This window comes from Grampus griseus, assembly GCF_964374135.1.
Source record: "Grampus griseus genome assembly, chromosome: 15".
Classification (NCBI taxonomy): Eukaryota; Metazoa; Chordata; class Mammalia; order Artiodactyla; family Delphinidae; genus Grampus; species Grampus griseus.
The window spans coordinates 27,372,560-27,389,345 of NC_139009.1; positions in this window are offsets into that span (position 1 = coordinate 27,372,560).

The window sequence follows — 16,786 nt, forward strand, 5'->3', positions numbered from 1 at the left end:
GGGGACATGGGTTTGAGCCCTGGTCCAGGAAGATCCCACATTGCCACGGAGCAACTAAGCCTGTGCACCACAAATACTGAAGCCATTGCGCCTAGAACCCCTGCTCTGCAACAAAGAATAGCCCCGTCTTGCCACAACTAGAGAAAGCCCACACACAACAATGAAGACCCAATGCAACCAAAAATAAATAAATAAATATATTAAAAATAATGAAAACGTCCATATCATACACTGTTGTTATAATCACAAACCATAACAAATGTCACAAATCTGGATTTTTATTTAATGTAGTACAAATCTATCGTGTTTTGTGAAATGATTATAATTACCCCATAAATGATTCTGTTGTTGAATTTACCACTATATTTATAATTTAGAATTGCTTCACTAAAACAGTCAACTGCTTTCTCATATAATCAAACCACTAGATGAGTGAATGAAAACATTCTATACAAATCTGAACTAACTATTCTAAACAGGTATTGAATAGGAATTTCTTAATATTATAATATATAATTATTAGTTAATAATTCTATATTGTGTATTTAAAGATTTGTTCAGAAGGTAGATCTCGTTTTCTGTTCTTAACACACACCACATACATAAGGGGCATTGACATGCTTGATTTTTACATCTTCTTGACAAATTTACACCTTTACCATTGTAAAGCGTATTCTTTTTTTTTGGATATAAATATAGCAACTTTACTTTCTTATGATTAGTTTTTCACAGTGGAACATTTTCCATCTTTTTACTGTCAGATGATTCGCAGCCCTGGGGAAGGTTTGGGAACTGTTCAGTTTCACTGTTCCCATGTTGTACTTTGCTCTTTTCATAGTGTTTCATTCTACGCATTCACTGCTAGGTATTCAGCAAAGATTCAGGAGAACATTTATTCAGATTTTGAACCCTTTTCCTGTATCTTGGGAACTCTGTCTAGCAACTTCCATCTACTACAGAGTCAGTGACTGATTCCCTAATTTGACAAGATCATCATGTTCTGCTTGTGATCATGCTCCCTGATCAGCAGCGAGAAATATACCTTTAGTGAAAAAGCCGGCCTTTTGTAAGTTCCTTTTGTTTGTTGACCATCTCTTAGGGATATAAATCCAGAATTATCTCTTGTCCAGAATTCAAAGACAGTTGTTTCATATATTTTGTGCATTTTTTTTTTCTGGTGGCTTAAAAGTAGGAAGCCCAGTCCCTGTTGCTCCATCATGGACACTTACATTGGAAGATTAAAATGCAAATTTTTTTCTATCAAAGTAATATATTTTCAACATAAATGCTCAATCCTTATTTCTTTCCTGGTCTATAACCCGTGTCTATTATATTCTATTTCTGAGCTTTACTCACTACTAACATGTAGGCATGGGGATCCATGATTTAGGTGTTAGTCATAGATGTTGTGTGTTTTGCACATTCCTCTATGATTAAAAAAACTGAAATTCAGTAGCAATGACTCTTTATGTCTTATCAAAGTGTTTCCACATCACGATGTTTGCATGAAAGTAGCCATACCATTGTATACTTATCAGAATGCTACATTCAAAGACATACTTTGTAAGTGTGCTTAGCAGTGCAGCATAATTGTCTCAGGATAAAATATGATTTGCTTCCAAATTAGTGCTAATGACTGTTATTAGCCTCAACAATTTAGTTGTATTAACCTAACTTTACTCATTTGGCAATTAAATCTAGAATAAGTTGTTTGAATACTATTTTCTAATTGTAATTTGTTTTTAAATTTATTACAGAAATAATGGAATATAGAAAAATACTTTAAAATAAAAGCATATACTTCCTACAAAAGGTAACAACCACTAACATTTCAGTGAATAGTGTGTTTTTCTTTTTCTTTCAGCAAAATTGCCAGTGCATTATACATATTCTTGGTGACCTATACTTGTCATAAATATGTCCTATGACATTAAATATCCATATGTAATATGATTTTTATAGTCAACAAATTCATTTAATTAAATTACTTTATTCCATTTAACCAAACTGTTAGACACTTAGATTTCTTTCTGATGACCAAACCCACATCTCACTAATGAGTCATATAATATGTACTCAGTAAATAATTTTTACTTTAAAAACAGAAATATATGAGGAAAATTATCTACTACCCTCATTTCAAAGCCAAATGCTGTCATGTGTATACAGTTTTTAGTTTTATCTTTGAAATATATTTATATATATGTAGTATCTTAGTTTTGTTGATTTATGTAGGACACATTTTCTAGCAATTCACTTTGCTGAAAGTTGACTGTGAATAATAGTAAAAGTGTTATACTAGTACATATATATTGAGTGCCTTCTGTGTGCCATGGACTGTTTCATCATTAAGGATACAGAATAAAACAAAACACATTCTCATCTGTTGAAGACCTATACTCCAAAATCTACTTATTACTAAAGACAATGATTACTCTTATTGCTCTGGAATGGCTACTACAGACTCAGAATTAAAGTAACTTTCTGCCTAGCAAAGAGTTAGAAGATTATAACTTTGCACTTTAATTAACTTCAGTAAACAGAAAATCAACCTTTTTTTTCCTGAGGGGAGATTGAGTTGCCTAATTTTTAAAATGATAACATTCCTTGAATGCTATATAATTTATTCAAGCATAACACTAAATTATGGCTGTCTTTCAAAACTCAGCTTGTAGTTATGAATTTTTTAAGTATCAAATGGTATGATCTGCACACTTTCCCTTTAAGTTGATTAATTCATGAAAAATTTAAAAAAAGAACTACACAAATTATATTTATGTATTCATGTCAAGCAAATTTGTCATGGTCAGACCTATCAATAAAAAAGTTTTAAAGTAGTTTTAGTTTTAAAATAGTTCCCTAAAGACAAATTAAATAATTTTTTTAAAAGAGCCATGAAACATTAGGAGGAAGAAAGACTATAGTAAGTAAAAGGATGGGAATACAATACTTTCCTTCTTCTCTTGAGTTTTCTAACACATAAATAACATGTTCATAGACTGGAAGAATCAGTATTATTAAGATGTCAATTCTGCCCCCAGTTGATGTTTAGAGTCAATATGAGCCCAAGCATAATCTGATTTTTAAATTTCTTTTATTTTAGAAATTAACAAGATAATTCTAAAATGTATATGACAAAACCCCAATAGATATGTAATAGCCAAAACAATTTTGAAAAGAACAAAATTGGAGGACTTACACTACCTAGTTTTAAGATTTACTAGAAAGAGTAGTTAAGACAGTTTTGTACTGTGAACATATGTTCAATTTATCAGTTTTCTTTCGTGGTTCATGCTTTTTGTGTACTATCTAAGAAAATGTTTGCTCTTTGGAAGAAACTTTTAAGGAAATGAAAACATATATATTAGGATAAAATATTTTAAAACACATAGAAGATAATGAAATATTACCTAGAACATCTGAAACAACTCAATAAGAAGAGGAAAAAACTCATTCTTTTTTTGAAAAAAACCAAGATATTTGTACAAATATTTTCCTAGAGAGACTGATAGCAAATAACCATATGAAAAGATGCTCAACATCACTAGTCATTAGGGAAATTCAAACTAAAGCCCCAAAGAGATAGCATTACACAGCAATTAGAATGGCTTGGAAAAATAAAAGCCAGTATCAACCGTTGGTGAGGATACCCGGCAACTGGATCTCTCATGTAAGTCTGGTGAGAATGCAAACTGCTACAATCACTTAGGAAAAGTTTCTTTAAAGTTAGCATGTTATTCACACACTACGCAGCAATGCCACTCTTGGAGAAATGAAGACATATGTTCATACAAAAAGTTTTTATGCAATTGCTTATAGCAACTTTATTCAAAATTACCAAAAACTGGAAGCAACTGAAATGTCCATCTACTGGTTAGTGAATGAACAAGCTGTGGTCCATCCATACAATGGAATACTATTTAACAATAAAAGGAATGGGTTACTGTCACCTGAAACAACATGGGTGAATCACCAAAGCATTATGCTAAGTAAAAAAAATCCAGACTCAAAAGAATATGTACTATGTGACATTTCAATTATATGAAATTCTGGAAAAGGGAAAATTACAGCAATAGAGAAGAGGTCAGCAGTTGCCAGTGGTCAGAAGTGAGGTTGGGAGGGTGACTATAAAGGAGCATAGGGAAATTTTTTGAAGTGATGGAAATATTCTATATCTTGATTGTGGTAGTGGTTATGCAATGGCATATATATATATATATATTATATAACTGCATATATGTGTGTATATACATAGCATAAATATATAGATATATATACATGGTTACATATATATGCATTATATATATATTACATGCAACTGTATATATATTATGCAACTGAATTACATATACACAGATTGTATATATTGTATTGTGTATGCTATACAACTGAATTGTATATGTACAGATTGTATATATATATATACAGACTATATATATATATACACACACATATATGTACATAAAATCTGTGCATGGCTTCACTTTGTTCTCAGATGTTCCTCTGTCCCATAAGCAAACACATTTCTGATTTTGGTTGTACATAGAAAACTAAATTGATACATTATAATTTTTGAGTCTGAGATATCATTAAATTATTAATATTAATTGCCAGTTTTTATTCTGGAACTTATTTGTGTCAACTCTTCAAATCCTTCTGTCATTTTTTATTAAAAAAGTTTTTAATTTGAGATTTAGAGAGTGTTCACTTGTTCAAATTTCCATCTAACTCATAGAAAATAGAAAATACCTATTTTAGTGTATAACGTATGTGCCTTACAAAATATTTAGACACATCTAAGTCCATAAATCATATACTAAGTTCTTAAATTAAGCAAGGATTGGGGTAGAAAGGAAAAGAATGGTCATCCTTGTACATTATAAAATGTAGTTATCTTGTACCTCTTGATAAATCATGAAAAATAGGTCGATGATCTTATTTCAAAGATTATCTTTTTGTTGTTTGCAAGTTACAATAGCTTTTGTGTTCATATGAAATAACCAACTCTTTTCACAGTTTTGTAATATGATTTAATATAATACTTTCTGGCACTTATTATAAGTTGGAAGAAAATTTCTAACACAATTAATATCCACACTCTGTTTTGGTACAGAATGAAAATACACAATGCTATATCTTTTACTTCTTTCTTTTTGTTAAAACACCTAATGCTGAGTTTAATGAATACTTAATGATTGACAGATATCCTCATATTATTAATTTTTTACTTTTAATTGAAAAGTGTATTTTTCTTCCTTAGTGCTCTTGCTATATAGTAATAGTAATTAAAGGCATAATCTTATAATTTTAATTTGTAAACTATAATCTCCCAACATGGACAAGTTGATTCAATTATTTCTGTAAAGATAAGCATAGAATGCTACATATTCCTTTTTGCTTCCTCTAATCAAAATTATCTTCTTCTAAATAGCTAGTCAATGGTAGAATCCACTTATTTTCTTCACTTTGCTTAGCAAAAATTATTTCAAAAGTAAATTACTACTGTTTCATTTGTATGTATTTTAAGCTTTATGTAATCCTTTAGATCAGTTTTTCACTGAGAGTTATTTTTTCTGGGAATAATGTTCATATTTAATGAATAATAGAACAAGTTGTGTTTCTAGCTAATTAGATAATAATTACATTAATTTGAATAAATAAGAATATAGTACTCTCAGTTAAATTACAATTCTCTCACCTAACCAATCTCTATACTCTGCAAAGAGGCAATATTTGCATTTGAACTTTCTGGATAAAAGATTGTTACATAATTATATTCTAATATATTCTGATTAATTTTGAGAAGATTCAATATTGAAATTCAAGTAGAAGATTTGAAAGTTCTCAGAGGTGTAGAATTTCATTTTGACCCCAATTCTATCTGTGATTACAGATAACTCTATTCACATCATATAATGAGATTGAATATTTTTAAAACCCCAAATGATATTAATACTTATTCCAATAATTCAACTAATAAATTCTTCCTTTATGTGGACTAAGGCATCTCAATTCTTATAAAGTAAGTAACTTACACAGATCACCTTTGAAAGATACAGATATACACCTTAAAAGGGGCTTTAGCCCACCTTGTAGGTGCATTAACAAATATAGCATTCAGGGGTATAGTGTTAACTATTAGACATAATTCCAACAAATTACTACTGATAAATAACTGGATATAAAACCAGAGTTAGGTGTATGAACTAAGACCACAATCATCTAGAATAAATTGTAGCATGCAAGAACTCAGGATAATTATGGAAGTTTAGTTCAATCAGTATTAGAATATGCCCCCCAAGCTAACAGTGCAGCTGTCCAGATCACTCATTAAAAAGACCATTAGCCAACTGGACTAATTGGTTTGACTGTTTTTTCCTCTGTTTGCTTGGCTACGTATAAATGCTTAATTTCCTCTCACAACTTGTCCTTTTCATTGTGTTTCCCAGTATAACACTTATTTTCACATTACTAACAGTGTAAGTCAAGAAAATTGTATATACAACCCTGGAAAAACCTCTTCTAAGCCAGAATTTATCAGCCTTTTAAAATATTCAGAAATAAACAGTAAATACAGAAATTGAAACTTGACTAACACTTCTATCTTCAACCTAAAGTTTTGCATTATTTAACTGGTGGCTGCTACTCAAAGTACTAGCTGCCTCATCAAAGCAAAATAAGAATAGACCTGAAAGGAAAAGAATAATGAGTCATTTTGATTTACAAATAACTCTTATTATAAAAAGGACAAATGGAAACAGTGAATAGATGATCCAGGAATCTAAGAAATGACAGTGGCATATTTTGAATCTGGCAACCCAGAATCTGTTCAGTGTATTTGTTTGTTTTACTTTGTAGAGGAAATAGAATGGATTCCAGAAACATTTGAGCTAATCGATAAAAGGCAGAGCCATAAATAGCTATTAAAGGAAAATAGAGTATCCTAACTACTAAGGCCTATGTCTTGCCTTTTAGAAATCCTATTAACAAGAGAATATTGTACTGGATAAGCCATGGGTGTAATCTAATATGTCAACTCTGTATCTTTGTAAATGTAATTACCACTCTCCATTCTCAGGATTAACAATATATTTGCTCCTAAGAATTTGTTCCAATAACCCCTATTGCTTCTAAATGGCTTTTTATCGAGGTCATACTTCCTACATTACAAGTCCTTCAGAGAACTTCTTTTTCCACCTGATTAACTTTACTCATTGTGAAGAATGAATGAAATGGTAAGGAGGAAAACATATGTTAGCTTTGGGCAGTGCTTTATACCTTTATGATAGTGCGCTAGGAAATGAGGCTTGTCAAATCTGGAGCGTATCTTCACAATGAAATTAACAAATGGAAGCACACACCAAAAAACCCTATGAATATTAATTTGCCATAGTGTTTTAAAGGTCACATGTTAATTTCAGCCTTGAAACACTCTGGAAAACAAAGAATACATCATTTTATCATGATAGTTTAAAAAACCCCATTATTTTCTTGACATATTTATAAGCTATCCTGGATATAATGTCTATGGCATAATCCTTGTCTTCATGATAGTTATAATTAAATTTTGGAAGATTAAACATAAGATCAGTTAAAAAGTAAGAAAGCTTTCTCACAGTTTACCCTTCCCCCTCCCCATAGCCTCAAGTCCATTCTCTAGTAAGTCTGTGTCTTTATTCCTGTTTTACCCCTAGGTTTTTCATGACATTTTTTTTTTCTTAAATTCCATATGTATGTGTTAGCATACGGTATTTGTCTCTCTCTTTCTGACTTACTTCACTCTGTATGACAGACTCTAGGTCTATCCACCTCATTACAAATAGCTCAATTTCGTTTCTTTTTATGGCTGAGTAATATTCCATTGTATATATGTGCCACATCTTCTTTATCCATTCATCCGATGATGGGCACTTAGGTTGTTTCCATCTCCGGGCTGTTGTAAATAAAGCTGCAATGAACATTTTGGTACATGACTCTTTCTGAATTATGGTTTTCTCAGGGTATATGCCCAGTAGTGGGATTGCTGTGTCATATGGTAGTTCTATTTGTAGCTTTTTAAGGGACCTCCATACTGTTCTCCACAGTGGCTGTACCAATTTACATTCCTACCAACAGAGCAAGAGGGTTCCCTTTTCTCCACACCCTCTCCAGCATTTATTGTTTCTAGATTTTTTGATGATGGCCATTCTGACTGGTGTGAGATATCTCATTATAGTTTTGATTTGCATTTCTCTAATGATTAATGAAGTTGAGCATTCTTTCATGTGCTTGTTGGCAGTCTGTATATCTTCTTTGGAGAAATGTCTATTTAGGTCTTCTGCCCATTTGTTTTTTTATTATTGAGCTGCATAAGCTGTTTTGGGATTAATCCTTTGTCCATTGATTCGTTTGCAAATATTTTCTCCCATTCTGAGGATTGTCTTTTTGTCTTGTTTATAGTTTCCTTTGCTGTGCAAAACCTTTTAAGTTTCATTAGGTCCCATTTGTTTATTTTTGTTTTTATTTCCATTACTCTAGGAGGTGGATCAAAAAAGATCTTGCTGTGATTTGTCAAAGAGTGTTCTGCCTATGTTTTCCTCTAAGAGTTTTATAGTGTCCAGTCTTACAATTCGGTCTTTAATCCATTTTGAGCTTATTTTTGTGTATGGTGTTAGGGAGTGATCTAATCTCATACTTTTACATGTACCTGTCCAATTTTCCTAGCACCACTTATTGAACAGGCTGTCCTTTCTCCACTGTAAAGGTGATTTTTTCCTGTAGAGGAAATCCTGAGGGTCTAACTGGGTTTCAAAATAGCTCCTAATCAAGCAACCATGCATCTTAAGTTTCCATCTCCTGATCTGGACTCAGTATATTCATGATACTCCCTGTGCACAGTTCTTACTTATCAGGGCAGGATCTTGGCCTCATGGGTTTCTTTCCCTCTGAATCTTATATGAGAGAGGAGACTTTTTTTTTTTAATGGTGTTTCTACCCATTATATAATGTGTAATAGGTATCATATATTCATATTTATTCAAAGTTGGAAATTGAATTATTGGCTCAATTGCTTTGCATTGCTTCATAAGCAAGTTATAGTAATATCAAGAGATAGAAGCAATATTAATTCCAGTTCACTTTACCGGTAAAAAATTGTTTCCAATTGTATTTTACGTATTGTGTCCCAGAAAAAAAACAAACAAAACAAAACAAAACAAAAACCCTCACCATGAGTAAACTAAACATATTCAGTACAATGCGTAGTTCTTTTTTTTCCAAAGCAAACTGATTAAAATATAGGAAATGTCCCATATACAAGTTTACACTCCTTGTCCTTCCCACACTTCCAAAATGAGGCCACCACAACAGGATTTAAGGCATCTATTCTGTATTGAATAAATTAATGCTTTAGGTCTCTTCTGTGACTGGAGTAAGTATCTAAAGATCAATGAACCATTTAGTTTCATTGGTAGCTCTTTGGAATGCTTTAAGGTATTTGATTTTGAAAACCAGAGTAAGGGAATGAAGAGGTGACCTCCTTTCAGCTTGATCACATAGCATACTTATCTTGATCAACAAGAAGCCTCCAGGTCTGGGAATATTTCTCAAACACTAAAGTCCTCTCACTTCAAAATACCTCTGTTAAAATTCTATCATGACACAAAAGCTACAGGTTATTTGCTATAGGATTAACATATTACATCAGTTTAATTACACCATGTGAATTAAATTCAGAAACTCTGAAGGACAAATGTGCACAGACAGTTGTCTTGAGGGAATAAAAGTTTTGTTTGCTTAGAGGAAGGAGGAGTCATTATTAGAACATGAATCTCTCTTTAGGGACACGGAGGTATTAATTGCAATTCTCAGCAGAAAAGGACAATTTATGTCTTGATCCCCTCTCACTCCAGCAATATATCAAGAGGCCTAAAAAATAAAGATCTTTTCCCATTTATTGACCAGCTACAAATAGATGAAAGTGCTATTTAAAACTTAAAGGAAAAGGAAATGCAAAACTTAAAGGAAAAGGAAATGCAATACAAAGCAATACATTTTATATATATATATATATATATATACACACACACACACACACACATACATGTATATAGTATATAGGTATATTGTCATGTACATTTACATGAATTTTATGTTTGAGGTGAGTCAGTGGCTTCTAAGAAATTCTTTCTCTTTTTGAAGTTGATACCAGAGTACACATGCTATTTGGCACCCCAGGACAATACTAGCATCATGGTAGATTGATTACACAAATGACCTCAGTTGCAATGCAGCCGTGTCCTTCTACTCTCACTGTGGGCCCTGCCATACAACCTTTCTTTTGCCAATATGATGCTAGCATATCTGATGCAGAGGCTTGTAAAAACACTTGCATGTTTCTGCTCACTCAGGCCCTCTGCCATCACCAATGAGACCATCTCCACCATAGCTTTCTGGATGATGAGGAACAAATTGCAAAGAGTGAATGTTCCCAGTCACCTCAGCCAAAACCATATTAGGTCAGCTGAGGTCAGAAAAATCACCCAGTTGATCTTAGAGTAAAATTCTCATCTTATTAATAAATGGTTATCATTTAAGCAACAGAATTTTGGGGTAGTTTGTTATAGAGCACTCTGGTAGCAAAAGATAACTGATAAAAGTATTAAGTAGAGGAAAAGAGAGAGGACACACCGATAAACCAAGATAAAGGCCCTCAAGGCATTGATGCTCTGCTTTTTTTCAATGAGGGACTATTTTCATGTTCAGAATTCCATTAGTCTATTCTTATCACTCAAAAAACAATTTAAAAACCTGTTCTCAGTAGAACACAGAAGCAAAAAATGAGGTATTAAAAAATGAAGTGTTTTGCAGCAGCCCCATCCCTCTCAGGTTCTTCCTTTTGCGAATAAAACATACTTGACATAACACAACAAACAAATAAAAGAAAGTTCTGAAAGTTGCTGTAGTTAGTTGAATAGTGTCCTTCCAAAAGATTTTAATTTATAACGTTTGGAACATGCAAATATGACTTTATTTGGAAAAAGTATCTTTGCAGATGTAAATCATTAAGGATATCCAGGTAAGATCATCCTGGATTAGGGAAGACTCTAAATCTGATAACCAGGGTCTTTATGGAACATGCAGAGAGGAGAAAGCCACGCAAGATGGAGTAGAAGTTGCAGTTAAGTTGCCACAAGCCAAGGAACACCAGGAGACACCAGAAGCTGGAAGAGGCATGGAAAGAGTCTCTCCTAGTAACTTTGGAGGAAGCATGAAATTGCCAACAACTTAACTTTAAACATCTAACCTTCAGACCTGTGAGAGAATAAATTTCTGTTATTGTAAGCGGCCAAATTTATGGTAATTTGTTGTGACAGTCTTGGGAAACTAATATAGGTAGAACGAAAAAAGACTGCACAGACACCTTGGGGCTTGAGGAAAAACGGTGGAAAATTACCTGATTTTTCTTCATTGCCTCCCAGACAAGGAGCTGCAGAAAAGCCTCCAGCCCCAAACCAAAAACAGGTACAGAAAAAACAAAAAGCACAGAAAAAACAGAAACAAGCAAACAAAACCTTCAAGGAAAGTGTGCTCCCCCAGCCAAAAGGACACGGAAAGAGAAGCCTAACAGTACAGAAAATTTTTCTGACGACAGGTGCCCTACTTTAGTAAAACACCAATGGAAAAACTGACCTCCTCATCCCTGCAGTTTCAGTAAGCCTGAGTGAGGAGCTGATTTTCTACTCACTGCTTGGTGGAAGCAAGCCATGGTGCTCAAATGTCCCTAGCAGGATGGTGTTGGTAGGGCCAATGGAGAGCTGAATTTTAACAGGTGCTGGAGGCAGGCTGCAGTACTCCCAGTCTTCTGACCTGGTTTCTTTGCCTAGGTAGTGTTACTGAGGATCCGCAGAAGGCTGAGCCTCTGTCATCATCCAGTAGCATCAAGCGTGAAGGAGGTAGAACAAAGGGAGTTAATCTGCACTCCGTTAAACCCAGGCCCTTTCCCCCTCCCCATGTCATCAGAGCCCAGCAAAGCTGAAACTCCATCCCCCACCAGACATCAATTAAATGAAATGAAGTGATATGAGATGAGCATTCTATTTCCACCCCCTTTTGTCAACAAGGACTAGATGGAAGCACAGATTACATCTCCACTCAGTGGCAGTGAGGCAGTGCTATTTGACACTTTGCTTTTGCTGGGAAAGTGTTCATGAAGCTGAGAAGACAGCTGCACTTCCATCCTCATACACAAATCCCGTTTCCTCTTTCCTCAAGATTCATTTAGCTACCATCTTTTTTTTTTTTTTTTGTGGTATGCGGGCCTCTCACTGTTGTGGCCTCTCCCGTTGCAGAGCACAGGCTCCAGACGCGCAGGCTCAGCTGCCATGGCTCACGGGCCTAGCCGCTCCGCGGCATGTGGGATCTTCCCGGACCAGGGCACGAACCCGTGTCCCCTGCATCGGCAGGCAGACCCTGAACCACTGCGCCAACAGGGAAGCCCTAGCTACCATCTTTATCTAAGCTGCAGTAAGCTCTCCTCAGAATTACTGTCCTGACATTCTAAGGGATTGCCTTTGACTTTGCCACCTACTCTATGTTCTCAACAGAGAATAACAAGGATATTTAAAAATGTGAGTCAGATCTTGTCATTCTTCTGCTTACAACCATCCAATAATTTACCTTCTCATTCAGAGTAAAAGCTAGGTTCTTACAATGTCCTACAGTATGTTACCTGGCGGTCGGCTACCTGTCAGACCACCTCACCTCCTATAACTCTCTCTTGATGATGCCATTAAGCCATATCAGCCTCCTGACTGTTCTTTAGGACAAGACTGCTCCTAACTCAGGACCTTTGCACTTGCTATGTGTTCTGCTTGGAACCTATTACCTACAGAAAAATGGATAGCTCTCTCTTTTACCTCCTTCAGTCTCTGCTCCAAAGTCAACTTATTGTTGATGCCTTCTCTGATCATACTATTTAAAATAACTCTATCACTCTTACACTGCCACTTTTTAAAAATACATGACATCTAACACAAGCTGACATATCTTACTTGGTTATTGTTTTACTGAATGTCTCCCATATTCTAGAACATTAGCTCCATAAGATGGTAATTTTTATGTGCTTTTTTTTTCCAATGTTATCCTGAGTTTACAAATGAGTTTCTGACATATTATATTTGCCAATAATTATTTGCTGAGTAAATAATTTGCTGAGTCTTTACAGAGGCAATTTCTTCCTTTAATACTAATCCAAACTCTGAGCCAATGCAATTCCTTGGATATAGATTTCTAAAAGCATTTGCTCTTTACCTAATGATGTACAGCACTTAACATGCGTGGAGATCCACCTAAAGTGCAGATTTAAGTACAGTAGATTGGTGTGGAAACAATATTCTGCATTTATAAAAAGTTTCCAGTGAAAACAATGCTGTCATTCTTCAGACCACACTTTTTCAGTAACAAGCACACAACAAATTGTCTGCCATGGCCAAGTTTCCTCATTAAAAGTACTGGATTGGTTACAGAGACTTAGGGCTTATGTGAAATCCTGTTTTGTTTTGTTTTGTTTTAATTTCCTCACTAGATTCCATGGAATTGCCATTTTAAAATTTTTTATTAAAACTTTTTTTTTAAGTTAAAGAATTAAATTTGTTTCAATCCAGTAAAATTCTGAGTATGGAAAACATGCCTCTGAAGTTGCTTTCCTTTCTATATACTTACTTGCTTTTAAACAAACACACCAAAAAAACACACCAATAAACCTAAATATTCACATCACTTCTTGTAGCATTTTGCTTCTTGGATGGATCAAAATTGAGTAGGAAGTCATCAGTCCCATTAAATTTGTCTTCAAAGGGGGTAGTCACCTTGAAACCAGCTCTTACTTTACCACATCCAACTTCCCTTTAAACACCTATGTCTTTTTCCTCTCCTCCACCTACACTCATTCCAGAACATTGGGATACATTGCAGACAAAGCCAACACCAACTATTTATTTAAAGATCTTGAAAATTTAGCAACCCCTAAATGTAACAAAGCAATTAGAATTCATTTGAAGATATAAAGCCAATATAAAATTCTCAGAAAAATTGCCTAATTTGAAAATTTCTCTGTAATAAAATACGTTATCTCTATATACTGTCATGAGACAGAAATTTATGTTTGTTTAGAGCTTTATCTATATCATATATATCACATATATATCATATATATATATCTTACATTTTAGATACACAGAAATCACAAAGATTTTAAAATATTATCACTTCAAAGATGAGAAATGTGAGGCTCAAAGATGTTACAACTGTAGTCATGTAAGAATCGGGGCTGCTGGAATTTGAACCCCAAGTCTTTCTGTATCCAAAGTGCTTGCATTTTGCATTATTCTTTGCTACCTCTTAACAATGATTTTTGAAAACTGGGGGTGGTGGTGACAATTCCATAATGCATCATAATAAAAAAGAAAATAAGTAATTTTATTATTGTTCATACTGAAAAATTAGAAGAAGCAAATAAACATAAAACTGTACAGTCCCAATACTCGAAATAATTCAAATTTAAGACACCAGATACATTTTTAATGATAATATTCAGTGTTGGCAAGACCGCAGTAAAAAGATAGCTTCTGCTGCTGCCAGGAGTTATGAAAAGAACTGTCTCTTTAGAGGATAAATTGGCAACATATATCAAGAGTATTTTAAATGTTAACATTTTTTTTTGACTCAGTAAATCAACTGCTGGGAACTTATCCTAAGGATAAGCATAGAGTTCTACATAAAACATGTTCACTACATTTAAAAAATAAAACCAAAAATATTGCTGACATCTTCAAAGGAAATGAATAAAAAATTACCATCACTGAAATGCCATACAAATAAATTGTATTCAGTCTTAAAGTCATGAGTTCAAGGCATTTTATTGACATAAGAAATGTTTTAAGTACTGTATAATATTAGGTAATAATACACTTTGAAATTATATCTCATTTTTGTTGCTACTCCTGTTCCTAACTATGTGTGACTGGAAGTCAAGGAGTTAGTTTTACAATCCCTTTGTGTTGGTGGTATTTACCTCTGTTGTTGCCTCTAAGCAGTGATGACTTCATCTAGTCACAGGGTAGTGAGGGGGAGTGGAGATTGATGACTGTCATCTTTGTCCCCACCAGAAACCCTATAAGAAGACTGAGGAGTAGTTATTGTTCTAATATAAGTGACTCTCCAAGGAAAAGTATCCACGTTATTTACTAAAATTCTGGTTGATCTCAAAGCAGCAGTAGAGTATGGAAGGGACATAAGCTGTAATTTCACTTAAAAGCTTAAGGCCACTCTTTTGTTTCACTCTATCTTCTTAATGTTTTTCACCCCCTTCCATGGAGCCCTATCTCTGAGATCTATACATCTACATGAATTCTCATGTCCTCTGTTTAAGATTAGACTGTGATGTGAGCTCACAATAATTGTGTTTTTTTGCCAGGGTAATCATTATTTTGTTATTCTTTGGTGATATCAAATATAATTTCAAATGAGAATATATATATATATATATATATGTCAGCATCATTTTAACTTTTTCCCATGAGGATTAAAACAATAACTCTAATATTAGTGTGCTAAGAGCGTCTGACTCTTCACTATGCTTTAAATAAAAGTCACTTAAATAGTTATAAATGGCTGCATATTTGCCATCTGATAGAGATTGGACCAGCTCCAGTTGGTTTCTCTTATACTCTGAAATATATTAAAAGTTAATGTGGTGATGCTGAACAATTAATCTCATGCAGACATGTTCTCAATAGTAACTCTGGTTGCCTCTCAACAATAGGTTTATCAATGAATTATAAATTATACTCTGTGTAAAATGTTTTTTTAATTTTACTTTTTTATATTCTATTTTTATACTTTTCTGTATTTTATAATTTTTAGTGAAAGTGCACTTAAAGTTCTTTTATAAGCAAATACATTAACATTATGCCAAAGAATTTATGAAATTTCAGCTGTAATGCTTACAACAATTACCTACAATTTATTTGATGTCTACTCAGAGTGTCTTCTCAAATATCTATGGTTCACTGATAGTGTGATGTAGCAGAAATAACATGGGTTTGGGGGTAATATATATATTATAATCTCAGTCCAACAATTAAAATCTGTCTGATCTTGACCAATCACTTGACCATAAAGCACTTCTACACCTCAAAAGCCCAGATTAATAATATCTACCTTACAGGGTTTGGGTGAGGTTTAAATAAAATAAATTAATATGAGAAAATATAATGTACAATATTTAGTTTATGTTAGGTTGCTAGAAAGGAAATTTATAAGCTCCAAAAGTAATTGTTTTTCTTTTGAAAAGTAGATGATTCATCAGAGTTCTTTTTTCTTGTGTTTGGCATGAAATATCAAATTCTTGCAGACAGACTACTTGAATTCTAATATCTTCTGCTCTGTCCCTGCTAACCCCCTATCATCCACTTCCTTCCAAATATTGATTTTATTGTGCATAGATGTAAATGAGCAGTTATAAAGTATGTCCTAAATTCCTGGAAACCTGCAGGGCTCAGGCTGTTTGAGTATTTTAAAGCAAGTAGTTTTTTTTAAAATCATAAATTCCTTGAAACATAATAAGACTATGATTCCTGGCCAAACTGGTGAGCCCGGAAATCGAATCACTGTTCTGAATGTCATTGTGGTAGTAGACTTGTTTCTAAGGTACCTACAGTAAATAGTTAGCTTAAAAGGCTAATATATAAATGAAAAGTTTGGTAATATTTGACAATTTGAAGCCCAAAGAAGCTTTCGAAAGAAA